Raw genomic sequence first — 10,963 nt, 5'->3', positions numbered from 1 at the left:
GTGAGCTTGCGGCATTCTGAAAAGTTGAGATGTTCTCATCTAGTCGCGGCATAGGTGGGCCTGGAAAAATGTGCTTCCATTTTGAGCGCGCTTGCCGCACGCCTGCATTTGAAATAACGAATTTGCACACGCAAAAAACGCAATATGTGAACATAAGTGACGGTGTCACTAAGTCGTGCGGAAAAATTGTGGCCACGTCGAGAGGAAACTAATCTCCTCCACAGTCATCTGAAACGCAACCTCAGGGAGCTATATGAAGACTTCAAAAAGTGTAAGCCCACATCTACCAAAAATGGTAATGAAATGCCAAGTTTTTGAAAGTGTAACTTCTTCTGAAAAAACTAAGATATTCTTCTGAAGATCAAAAGAATATCTTTTAGCCTACCTGTTTATTTTAGTATGATCATTACATACATAAATTATTTTTTTTAAAAAGCTTAAAAAAAAATAGCATTTATCTAGGCAAATGTTATATCGCAAGAAATATCGTTATCGCAATACTCAACAACAATATCGCATATCGCATATTTTCCAAGTATCGTGCAGCCCTAATGGGTAAACTGGCTGACAGCACTAGTAGGCCTCTCAATCCTCGAAGTGGGTTTCGAGTGTCGGGGTACACAGCCAGCAGTGTTTTTGGTCAGGCACTGGCCTTAGCAGGCATCCCTGACCCTGAGTAACCCAACATGGGATGCTCGGCTGTTAATTCTCACTGGCCAATCAGACAGTTGGCTTCAGTGGGCCTCTCTGAGGCTAGCCCCGATTATGATCAGCCAAATAAGATTTACCACTGTACGGTTGGCCATTGTAGGCCTCCCCAGAAGGCAAACCCCCAAAAACGTGGGTCATTTTTGCCAGCTAGCAAAACCACTGTCAGGCGGTTGGCCTTGAAATTAGGCCACCATGAAAGCTTAGTCTTTAAGCAACTGGATATCTAGCTTGACCGGCTATCAGGTAGTAGGCCTCACCCGGCCTCCCTGAGGGCGAGTTCCCAAGGATGGGCAACTGTACAGCTAACCTGACTGGCTATCAGGTAGTAGGCCTCACCAGGCCTCAATGAGGGCTAGGTAACCAACTTTCTGGTTATCGGGTAACGGGCCTCGCCAGGCCTCCCTAGGGCGAGCTCCCAAGTATGGACTCTAGATAGCCAACCTTCTGTTATCAGGTAGCAGGCCTCTCCAGGCCTCCCTGAGGGCGAGCTCCCAAGTATGGGCTCTAGGTAGCCAGTCCTATGGTTATTAGGTAGTAGGCCTCACCAGGCCTCCCTGTGAGTGGTTTCCCAGTGATACTGGGTTCTGGCAACTGTGTCCGCTCTGCTATCAGTTCAGCTGGCCTTAGCAGGCAGCTTCTGAAGGCGAGCTTGAGCCCTAGCATGACTAAAGTTTTCACTTTCTGCTACTGGTTCCCTCCTGGAACATCTCTATCTAGCCTACAGCCTGGTTTGCCTACCAGGCAGGCCATGTGCTCCCCTCACTGAGGGTCACTATGAGTACTCAGCCTCCTGAGTCTGGTCAGACGGTCGTAGGCATCTCGTGAAGCCTCCCAGTTAGATCAGTCCTTAGGCCTTCTCAGGCCTCCTCAGCACTTTGAAACATAAGCGCTGGGTAGATCCATGGATCGAGCAGAGAAACGGGGAACGAGACAATGCGTCTTTCGCCATGCCTCGGGGCCTGTCTGCCAAACAGTCCCTTCAGACGAAAAGGTGATTTTCATTTGTGCAAGGCGCCCTTATATACTTCCAGGATGCACGTTAATGATATCAGCAGCTGTCGCCGGGCAATATGATTGCCGTAATTTGATTGGGATTCCAGACACCTGTCACACCTGAGGCGTTCCCCAAAGCGTCAATCGACGCAGTGTCTTGTTCCCTGTTCTCAGGGAACAGAGGTTACAGTCGTAACCTAGACGTTATGTGTGGAGGTGAATTGTTTTTGTTAGAAGGAAACACTTTCAATCTGTTGAAACTCAATTAAGAACTTGTGCATGATATAAATATATAATGGAAACTCTCTGGAACTCAATCCCTTTGAGTCTCTGCATCATCTCCTCCATCTGTGCTTTCAAATTACTTCAATAAAAAAATAGTATTTCTACCACCGACTCTTAAAGTTCTCTCTCTTACAACCTGCTTCTCATGACTGTCAGTAATATCTGCCTCTTAAAAGTTGGTTAAAAGCTGATCTTGAGCTATGAGAAAGGCATTTAATAAACACAACACATTTTTTATTAATAATGACAGATTATTCAAGAGTCAAGACAGACATTAAATTAGCTATGCTGTGATACATTTCTTCATTGTGAGAAATGGTAATAACCTCCTTATTATAATAGCAATCATCTGCTCTATGAAACAGTGTTGATCTCTTTCTACATCCAAAAGATGAAACCTTTGATCTTGCTGGCAAACTCATGAAAGTAAGTGTAAATTCCTAATTTGTCAAATGTCAAAGGAAGGCATTGAAAAAGTCTTTATAGCAGTGTGCAAAGCTGCTAGATGCATCCAAATCTGCAATGCCTGTTAATTGGTAACTGCAGGGGAGTATTTTAATGTCTTTCTATAAATGGATTAGATTGATTGAGTTTCCTCACCAGATGTGATTGCTGTTACTCACGGCCGTGGCAGGGACACACTTCTAATTTACCCATAACCTTCAATGATGAGGGCCAACTTTCTGTCTTTGTTAGAATAATTGAATCTGTTCTCCTATGACCTCCAGAGGTTAAGATAGAAATTTCATTTCAACTCAAAAGCTCCAGACAAACTTTTAGATAAATAATATAGAATTAAATGTCAGATTAATCTTTATCTGAAAGCTATGTTTCAAGATCTGGATACAGTAAATGTCAATTCCACAAGTGTTAGCAAATGCATCAACTAAAAAAAAACATATTTTATCATGCATTAAATATAAGTCTTAAGTATTTTTGTATGGAATCACTCATTTAAATGGGCATCAGACTAAATGAAATTAATTACTCATGTCATTCCAAACCAGTCTTTTCGTTCATCTTCGGAACACAAATGAAGATATTTTTTGATGAAATCAGAGAGCTTTCTGTATTCTCTACAGACACGCAACTACCACTTTGATGCTTCAAAAAGTTCATAAAGAGATCGTAAAACTAATCCATATGAATTGAGTAGTCCAAATTTTCTGGAAAAAAAACACGATCGCTTTATGATGAACAGAATTAATTTAGGCTTTTATTCACATTTAAACATTGATCAGGGAAAATGGACAGAAGCTCAAATGAACCTGCTTGACGCGCAAGAACAAACGTCGGTAACACTTTACAATACGGGTGCACTAATAAGCATTAATTCATGCTTAACTAGTGCACAGATAATACTGAATTAATGTGTAACTAATGATTATCTAAGCTATTCATTAATGATTACCACATTAGGAACTAATTAAGAGTCTGTATGGTTAATGTATTAGTTCATACATTAATTGTTATTAATTAAATATGTAATTGTGAATTAATTCCCTAATAACTCATTTTTTTTACTAATAGTGTTAATTAATATGTTAATTACCAGAATGAGCCAAAGCCTTGTATTTCAACTTCCAGATAATACAGGTACACTAATATGCATTAATACATGATTAATTACTTCATTGTTAGTGCAAATTCATGTGTAAATTACTACAATTAGTAAATGACTAGTTAATAATGATGTGCCTCAACACGTAAAGTCATAACATAATGATACCTTTGCAAATCATTAGCTAATGATTAATTAAAGCAGACAACTGGAAGTTGAAGTGCATAGCTTTGACTAATTGTGGTAATTAACACATTAATTTACACTATTAGTTAATAAAATATGTTATTAAGGAATTAATACACAATGACACATTGAATTAATAGCAATTCATGTATTACTTAATCTATTAATCATATAGACTCTTTATTAGTTGCTGATGCAGTAATCATTAATTAATGGTTTAGTTCTTCATGAATCATACATTAACTCATGACTATCTATGCATTAGTTAAACATTAATGCATATTAGTGCACCCGTATTGTAAAGTGTTACCCAATCGTCTTGTAGAAGCTCAAACATGCTGTGTAACACTCGAGAATGAACCTCATCGGTTCTTGCTGAAGCTCAAACGTGCTGCATAACACGAAAATGAACCTCATTGGTTCTTGCAGAAGCTCAAACGTGCTGCGTAACATGAGAATAAACCTCATTGGTTCTTGCAGAAACTCAAATGTACTGCGTAACACACAAGAATGAACCTCACTGGTTCTTGCGGAAGCTCAAATGTGCGTAACACGAGAATGAACCTCATTTGTTCTTGCACATCAAGCGAACATGCTTGACCTTCCGTTTACAAATGATGTGTGAGTTGATTAATGTTTTATGTGAAAAGACTAAATTAAATCTGTTTATCATATATAGCGATCATGTCTCTTTTAATATGGATTAATATGGATTAGTTTTAGGATTTCTTTAATAACTTTTTTAAGCTTCAAAGTGGTAGTTGCGTAGCTGTCAATGGAAGAACAGAAAGCTCTCAGATTTCATCAAAAAGATATTAATTTGTGTTCCAAAGATGAACAAAATCCTATGGGTGTAGAACAACATGAGGGTGAGTAATTAGTGACAGAATTTTCATTTTTGGGTGAACTATGCCTTTAAAACTATCTTTCAGATTAATAATTAGTTAACTTGAAGTGTGCTATTTTGAAACAATTAATTTGTACTAAGTATATTTTAGTTGTAATTAAATTGTAGTAACGCATAACTTTAAGTGTAGGCTATTTATTGTACTTTTGTGTACTAAATTAGACCAACTTCAAGTACGAAGTGTGTATTCATTACGAGTGTCTTCGAAACATACAAGCAATATATCATTAGTGTATTTATATATATTTTTTATTTAAAAAAAATATATATTTTTGGCGTTTTTGCCTTGTATTAGAATAGGACACAGTAACTAGACAGGAAGTGAGGTGGGGGAGAGAAGGGGGGAGGGGGGGGGGGGGGGGGGGGGGGGGGGGGTTGGAGGGGATCGGGAAAGGTCCACTAAGCCGGGTCTCCCGATATGTCAGCGCACTTGCCCACGAGGCTATCATGTGATATATTTGATTAAAAAGTATAGGCTCATTAATACCTTTTGCTTATTCCAAATACTAGAAATTGCATACTTTGTCTTCAATAACAAATGTACATTATTAGACAAATAAACCGTAGCTATACCTACTTTGTACAAAATACTAATGTATTTTGAAAGTATACTTTCAATGCATTGTTACAACGATCATTTCCAGCACACAGTTTTACCTAAAATATATTTTTAATAAAGTGCAAATAAATACACTTTTAAAATAAACAGAATTTTCACTTTAAATATATTTTTTGAAAATATACTAAAGTGCAATAATTTTAAAGTGTGTTAAAAGTTGTATTGTGAATATAGGTAAACGCATGATGCCATATACTTTTAATATATTTAAAGATAGTACAATTTTTGTTAGCATATATTAGTATATTTGCAATGTACTATTGAAAAAGGGAATATATTTCAAATACAATAAAGTATACTTTTTTTCACTAGGGGCTTGAGTTCAAAAGATACAATGGTAGATAGACAGTTAAAGACAGACAGTGGAGGACAGATAGTGAAAAATAAAGGCCGTGAAAGATGCTGGAAAGCCACAGAGCATCAGAAGACAAAAGGGAGGCTATTGCATTGCTTCTGGAAATAAAAATTAGTTTTACAGTGTTAAAAGCAAATAGCAGAGCCCTCTATTGGTCAACTACTTGGTGACAGATATTATGAGTTTATCTATTACTAGTCACCATTACAGCAACTAAGCAGGAAGAACAGAATCGAAACTATAATAAACGTCATTAATCCAAAGGAGCCAACCAACCCCGTGATGGCACAGGTTGTAGTACTGCAAGATGGCGGCACCCTTTGCCCCCTCCCTATACGTGGACCCCCCAAAATTGATTCTCATTTTGTGCGCTCTGACGCTGACCCTGTAGTAGATTATATATGTCTAGCTTGAAGTAAATGTGTTTTGGGGAATGAGACATGACCTCAATTTTTGCCACCCTAAAAGCTTTCCTTCCAACAGAAAAACACATTTTCATTAGTTGTTAGGCTACTCAACATAGAGCTTTTAAAACGACTACATCTGGAAACTCTCAGTGACTGGACTCTCTGCTTTGTTTGATCTTCTACATTTTCCATTCTTTTTATTAAAACAGGTTAATGGGCAGAAGAACTCTTTGTTTGGCACCATTAGCTAAAAGAGTGTACTGATGAGGACTGGATGCAGTGCTTACAAAAGAACATCTCCACACCCTTGTTCTTGATCCAAGGCCCACATATAATTATCAATATCATCATAATCAGCTCTACATCAGCTCCATGCAGGAAAACAACACCAATGCAAAACAACAAGCACAAAAGAGAGGAGAGATGGCATCTCCTCCACCAACAAACAACTTCTTACACATGCGATTAATGGAGTGTTGCTACAGCAACTGAGTCAACACAGCGTTGCTCGCAATTATCGTGCAGTCAGGAGGAAAGTTCGAATCAAACTAGGTGTTTTAAGTATGGGACTTGTGTTATTGCTTAGAATGCTGATGCATAATGAGGATTAGAAGTTTTAAATTGCTTGTAGGAAGTTGTTTGGTTTCGCTTCTTTCCATTTCTTTGTTCTTAGTATGTTTACCATTCTAAGGGCTTCTGCACTTGTGTCAGTGTATTGGACGTGTACTGTTCTGTTAACATTAGAAAAATAATAGCTTTTTTTTTTCTCAGTCCATGAATAAATACATGGAGTCAATGCCTGTTAAATTACAGTACAGCTGAAGTATCCGTGCAGTGATTGAGCTGTCAATTTGTGACACACTGACAGTAATTGCTGTACATTCTTAACATTCCCCAGTGGTAATTGTTGTAATTGTGATCATCACATCATATATATCTACAGTATACAGTACATTACCAAATGTGTTTTTGTGATTTAAAAATGAGCCCGAATCGGTTCAGTGGTTTGGAAAAAAGAAAAGGTACCTAAATCCATAAAAGAATAATTGTGCCAGCTGTTATGAAATAATATTATGGATGAATGAACTGAGAGTATCAAATAGAGCATGAGGAGTCAGATGTGATCTTTCTTCCTTGATCTTTTGTGATAACAGCGTTTGTTATGTATTATGAAAACAATGTTATAATAACCAGTTAATTTATATATTACTTTATGAAGCATTTTAATTTATATGACAAAACATATGAATTATATATATATATATATATATATATATATATATGAACTTAAAGGCACCTATTATGCAAAATCCACTTTTACATGCTGTTTGGACATAAATGTGTGTTGGCAGTGTGTGAACAATCACCACAATGATAAAAATCCACCCACTCCTTTTTTTAATCCCCATTCAACCAAAGCAGTCTCATTAAACGTGCAGATTTGATTCTCCGAGCAGTGTGACATCATACTGCTCAAGCCCCACCAACAGCCGCTGACTGACAGTCCTGCATTACCATAGTTTCCACCCTCAGCAAGTTGTACGCTATCCACCATTTTCTCCACGCTTGATCAGCTGTAGCGACAACAATGTCTCTTAAGCAATCCCGGTGTTGGATGTGACAGGATGACATGCAGCATAAGTTGGTACTGATCCATCTGAGTAACAACTTTTTAGCAAAACCTGTTTTGTATTTTCCCATATGCATAAGCATACTGACAAGATGCATAAGTTATAACCGTAATTAAACTAAACCCGTTCTATCTCCATGCAGCATATATTCTCTGGCTCTGTAGGCATTATTGTCAGACTGGTTTGAACTGAACGCCGCTACTGGGAGTTTGACATTTTCAGTGTTTCAGCTCTTGAAGTTCCGCCCTCTTCTTGAAAGGGGGCCGGGAGCAGCAGCTCATTTGCTTTTAAAGGGACACACATAAAAATGGCACGTTTTTGCTCACCTCCAAAAAGTGTCAATTTTAACATGATATAAAAAATTAGCTGTGGGGCATTTTGAGCCAAAACTTCACATACACACTCTGTGGACAACAGAGATTTAGTTACATTTTGTAAAAAGGGGCATAATAGGTCCCCTTTAATATAATAATGGTTCAACATTGAATCCTGTGGTAATGTACTTTCTTTTATGCTGTGAAAGATGTGCGCCTATTCAATTCATGCTTTATAATTTTGTATTTCTTGTACCTGGAAGGCAAAATAACATTAGCAGCTGAATAAAATTCAAAAAGAAGAAAAATACCAAGGAAAGAGTAAGAATTTAGTGACTGATAAATGTGTCTGAATGACAGTATTAATAAGATGGGAAGATAAACTGCCCACAGAGAATGTTTTTAAAAGGTCAGGGCACTGTTTTCTACAGGACACACATTACACAGGAACTTATGTAACGGTTTCTTAACTGATTTTCCTTATACAGTCATTGTCAGTCTAAAAGCACATCACATAATTTCAGAGACTAGCCGCCAAGAACACATGTTTGGTCCATATGGCTGCAGCTAATGATCTCACGGTTACATCCAACTGAAAACTATAGATCTAGCTTGGAGTATAAAATGTTCTTTAAAGGGATACTCCACTTTTTTTGGAAATAGGCTCATTTTACAACTCCCCCAGAGTTAAACTGTTGAGTTTTACCGTTTTTGAATCCATTCAGCCGATCTCCGGTTCTGGCGGTACCACTTTTAGCATAGCTTAGCATACATCATTGAAGTGGACAAGACCATTAGCATTTCTAAAAAAAAAAAATGACCAAAGAGTTTCGATATTTTTCCTATTTAAAACTTGACTCTTCTGTAGTTACATCGTGCACTAAGACCGACGGAAAATGTAAAGTTGCGATTTTCTAGGCTGATATGGCTAGGAACTATATACTCTCATTCCTGCGTAATAATCAAGAAACTTCACTGCTAAAAGTGGTACCGCCAGAACCGGAGATCGGCTGAATGGATTCAAAAACGGTAAAACTCAACAGTTTAACTCTGGGGGAGTTGTAAAATGAGCCTATTTCCAAAAAAAGTGGAGTATCCCTTTAAGAGTTTTTTGGAATAAACAAACAAACAAAAAAAGAATAAGATATGCTTTTTACTGAATTCACCAGTAGTCAAATAGATTGTAGGTTTTACCAGTATAATATGCAACCACAATATCAATTAGACTTAGACTCAATGTTGCAAAAGTACAGTACCAGCTGAGAATAAATTATGTTTAGTCAACAGAATTCACTTCCGTGTAATTAATCAGTTCAGATGGCTCTGACTAACAAAGCATTTGTCACACTCACAGAAGGGAACAGACAGATGGTAAGGTGAAATGGTTTGCTGCTGGGCTAAAGTAAAAGCAGAGTGATGGGACAACAGCGGGAACCAGACGATGGTGAAAGGATGGTGACTTGAGGATAGGTGATGACTGAAGTGGAAACTCTGTGCAGGTGACGGATGAACACGATGACTGGAGATCTGGATTTGGATCGGGACGACGGACAGGAGACTTGATGATCTCAGGTGCGCGTTCAGGTAAGGAGTCTGACTGTTTACGTATAGCAGACCCTGATGTGAGGGTGATGCAGGTTGATATAGGCTGTGTTGATGAGGGAGTGGAGGTGCAGGGAATCAGTATCTGGTGATGATCAGCAGCAGGTGTGGTGATGGCTGACTGAGTGCAGGTGGGGACCAGAAGGGATGCTGGGAAGTGTAGTGCAGACAGGTTACAGAGTTGGTGACTGAGCTGGTGACTGTGACAGCATTCAATGTGGCCAGGGTTAACCTGTGATTTCTGTGTTTTTTTTATTATTTGAGGTATTTAATTGTTGATAATTAACATCAAACTCAAGTTTGTTTCTAAGATCATGAATGAGATCTTAAATATGTTATAGAAATCAGTTAAGAAAAGAGCTTGCACAGATTCAGCTGTTTGTGCATGTGTAAACATAAAAAGATACTTTATTACATAATTTAAAATATGTGTGATATAATTAAATACTATGTAGGTGGCATTTCAAGCATTGATTTTAATATTATTTAAAGGTCTATTTGAGGGTCATGGGAAAACCCCATATTGGGCCTCATTTATAAAACGTGCATGACCTACACACAGATTTGATCTTAGAGTGTGCGTATGCTAAAATCCATGCCAACGTTCAGATGTAAAAAAGACATGGAAAGACATGTTTCCAGACATGGAAAAGGCCTTAGTGCTATGTCAAGGACGTACACACTGTTCCTTGTGGCAGAGAGTCATGTACTGCAGGTATTTGGAAATCTAAGCAATTCTTGCAGCTCGCCATTCTCAAGTAAAGGATTTGGACATTGACTGATTCTATTTTATATGTTAACATTAATTAGGCAGCAAGATCAACCCATTCAGCTGAGCATAATTTCAAGATCATTTGTGATTTATAGATTTCACATCTGGAAGAGAGGCGTACGCATGTTTTTTGTGCATACGTTCATTCTCTGAATCACACGTACGCACATTTGAGAAATGCATTTTATGAATGAGGTACCCTGAGAGAGACATTCATAGTAGATCATAGCAAAGATGAAAGGACTGAACAGAAGGCAGAGTTGGTGATCTCTTCAAAAGTCAGACCCTTATAGCATTTCCTCTGGCAAAGTCATATCTAAAACATCATCCAAATCTTTTTGTCTTCTCTCGTCTAGCTACGAAAATATGGATGTATGCTATGATCAGGCTTCTTTTTCAGTAGGTGTGTCAGGGATGTGAAAATAATTTTGGAAGTGTCTGAAAAGTTGAGATCAGTCAGATAAAAGGAAGGTTTCTTTCATCATGAACTGCTTTGATTGACAGTTACCTGCTTGGCTGATCTGAAGGTAGACTGTTACTGGTTTTCCTCGAGAGAGAGAGAGAGAGAGAGAGAGAGAGAGAGAGAGAGAGAGAGAGAGAGAGAGAGAGAGAGAGAGAGA

This window comes from Rhinichthys klamathensis, unplaced genomic scaffold (assembly GCF_029890125.1).
Source record: "Rhinichthys klamathensis goyatoka isolate OS25496 unplaced genomic scaffold, OSU_Roscu_1.1 h1tg000177l_1, whole genome shotgun sequence".
Lineage (NCBI taxonomy): Eukaryota > Metazoa > Chordata > Actinopteri > Cypriniformes > Leuciscidae > Rhinichthys > Rhinichthys klamathensis.
Note: the sequence above shows the minus strand (reverse complement) of the source record.